Raw genomic sequence first — 3,747 nt, 5'->3', positions numbered from 1 at the left:
ATGAAAGCAAGCTTCTCAATACAGCATGTTTATGAAATATTCTTGCTGAAAATATTAAGACCACAGATAAAATACAGATGCAAATACCCTGTCAAATGCAAATAATGGGCTTAAAAGGTATTAATAATCAGGCACTTTGCTTTATATAACATTTTCAGTAAAGTCAAAATAATACTTTTCAGAGTTTTTTTGCACAATAACTGCAAGCCAACTGAGTATGCACAATATAGCACTGCTATATTGAAGCTTTCATATGAACTGTACCTACTACAGCGATGAGTCACTTAGAGTACTGCAGTAATCTTATTTGGTATTTCATCCAAATAAAAATATGCTTATTTGAGTAGGGCCTTAGCTACCAGCAGTGTAGTAATTTATGATGGAAGATACACTTCTTGCCTAATCATTGAATTCCATATAGTTTGAGATTTAGGATCTGACTTGTAAAATCTAGCTTACAGTTTGTTGCTAGACAAATGCAGCATACACCTATGTTCAACAGAAAGTTGCTTATCACCTTTGTTAATGAGTTATCCCACAGATAAAAGTTTTTCAATTTTATGGAAAAAAAAGCAGCGCACCAAACGTGCTCAATAAGAGACAGTAAGGTTAGGTAGTAGCGTGGAATTGTTAGGTCTTCTTCCTCTGCAGCTAGGTACTGCCAACAGGGGAAAGCCATAGAAACACTGTGGCAGCAACACTCACTTTATATTCCAATTCTTTACAAAGATGCAGTGGTGAGACTTTGCCATGGAAATGCTCAGGAAGTGTGACTCTTATGCCACCTGCTCTCGGACGGCGTACGGAGCGGTTTAACGGAGTGCTTAGGTACTCGTTTCGTTTACCCCCATCTTTGGCACACAGGAATCTGCACATGCATACTGCTATTCCCTATGCTGTTCAGATACACTTAATTGGCACAAGTGAATTAAATATGCATATCTGTAGACACATAGGTACTATATGGGAAAGAAATTTCCTGTAAAGCAGGCAATGCCCGTGTTATACAAGCTGCCCAGTTAAGATATGTCTTTCACTGGCACTTCAGCGCTACAAAAACTGTTGAACTATACCAGCACTCAGGCACCACACCATCAGATCAGAAATGCATGAAGTGTTGGTGGCTTGATCATATGCATTTAATGCCGTGAGTCTCAGCTGGGTACATCAAATCATATCTGTCAGTATTATTCATGCTTAAAATGAAGATTTGCCTTCTGCACTGAAGTTTTAAGATGTATCAAGAAAATACCAGGAATTAAACCAATATCCAAATCCAATCAAGAGAATTCATGGTTCTCTGAACTGTGAATACAGAAAGTCAATAAACAGTTAAATCCTCTACTAGTTGCCATTCAAAAGCCAATACAAACTGGTCCTATTTCAGGGGCCCTGTTAGGTGGATGCAAACTTGCCTGTAAGATAACTGAAAATGGATTAAAAATAATAAAAATAACGCTTCTCTTTCTAAAACAAGGCTGTTCAAATTTGTCAAAACTGCAAGTGCAACTACAGAGAAAAAAATTGTCCCCTGAACCAAGCAAAAATTATGCTTAAGAGGAGGACCATTAGGTTTGTGATAAACTGAAACAGGCGTTTTATGTCAAGTGAATCTACAGTGAAAATTCTGGTATAAAAACACGTGAAATATATAAAACTTGTGTTATTTGTATGTGCATGTAAATATTTACAAATAATACCTTATTTCTACCGTACAAAACAACTGTATATACTAAAGAGAAGAATGATTTGCAATTAGAATACATGCTCCGCTCTGCCAAGCTGCTCCCCGAGGAGGATCTCTATATACACAAAGAATCTATTTTTTCTTAGAGACTCTACAGAGGAGAAGAGCCTTCCCTACATGAAGTATCTTCTTGTTTCTGTCAAGGAGCACATCGTAGACTGTGTGGCCAAAATGATGGCCACTACAAGCAGCCAGCATGTACATCCCTTCCCATCTACGGCGTGGGCAAACCGGTGCCTATACCAGTCAGCGCACTACGCCTGCAGAAACAAGCAGCAGCTTCCAAAATATTTTGCTTCCCCAGGTTCACTGGCAACTGCACAATATGTGCAACCTTGACCTGCAATGGCAGGTTTCCTAAACAGACTGCTACCTACAGCATCTTTTATTTCTGCACGTCATACGGGCTTTGGAGTGCAATGGTAGAAGTTAACCCGATTACATATGGATCCCACAAGTCATCAATGTTACAACTCCTATCAATGTTAAAGGGGCCAGATTTAATCCACAACATGCTTCTTTCTCCTACAGAAACACACTAATGTACATAAGCAAAAATTTTTAAAGGAGCTACAGCCTTGCATTTATCTTTTACACTCAATCCCAAAATAGAATTTCCCTTTTTCTTACCTAAGTCCACTCTATAGTAGCTTCTGAAAAGTTGATTTGGTTCCTTTTTGCTATACGCAAAAGGCATAAGAAAGTAAAGAGTTATCTACAATACTAGCAGGCGTGTATTAAGTAGAAATTAGATAAAGGTACTGGAACTATGAGTATCTCCACATAATTAGAACTAAGAAACTCAACTGACTTTAATAAGCAGAGTGAAAACAATGGAAGACTACAGAAAACATACGCCTTACTACACTCCCTGGAACATTAATAGAAACCTCAGTAAACATTCTATATTAGAACCATTATGCTTGCCTAAGGCAACAATCACTTTTTATCCAGCACTACCAGGTCTTAGGAAAAAGAAGACCTGAACAATTATTTTGGTCAGACTGCTTATCTTCAGTATTGCATTACCTCTAATTTTATGGAAAAAACAAAAAAAGGGGGGGTAAAAAAAAAGAATGAAAATTTCTATTATGAATTCTAAACTGCAGATAGTCACAAGAGATACATAATGTAATTAAAGCTTTTTTTTTTTTTTTAAATGTATGATATACCTCCAACCAATCCTAAAAGGAAATGCTTACTATGAAAGGCAGTGATTATGTCAAGTTTTGGCCGGTTGGAATCTTACAGCGGAATTTAATTGTTCCATAGACACTTTATTTTTAACTTCCTTTTTATGGAGGCTTTATTAGAAGAAATGTAATCTGACCAGAAGCAATTTTCAAAAATAGCCAGTATCCCAAATTCCAATCTTTAGGGAAACCATAGAAAAGTGCAATCACAAAGGCTGCAATGCTTTTAAGTGCTATTAACTGTATCCATTTAGAAGATTTAAAATTTAAAATGTTTTGAATTACCATATTCAACACCTCTTGTTAAAGGTAAGTTATCTTCATTCACGGTAAAAGGACTGTTGCACACTCATGAGTGAGCTATACCTGGACCCATGAGAAGCTTATCAAGAAAAAGGTAGTGGCGCAATCACCACTTTTCTAAATATATTTTCTATACAAAATATTTTCAAGGTATAATCCTTAATTATTTGTACAGTACTCTATGATTTAAACAACAATATTCAATAAAAGAGTAAGTGTGTGAAACCGCAACACCACATGGAATGAGCACTCTGCCATTTTGCTAGTGTAATCAATATTAGGACCAGAAAAATTGTCTAACACGCAAGCAAAAATATTCCATAGTTTTTGAATCTTGACTGTACACTTCATGATTTTGGCTATGATTTGCAGCACACTCGTAAGATACACAAATATCTTATGCACATTTCAGTAGCAGAATGGCACTTTGCTTGCTCTAATAGAAACAACAGAGATGCAACTGATAATTTTAAGAAAGACAATGTCCTTATTTGCATGCTGAAA

This window comes from Gallinula chloropus (genome assembly GCF_964237585.1).
Source record: "Gallinula chloropus genome assembly, chromosome: 5".
Taxonomy (NCBI): Eukaryota; Metazoa; Chordata; class Aves; order Gruiformes; family Rallidae; genus Gallinula; species Gallinula chloropus.
Note: the sequence above shows the minus strand (reverse complement) of the source record.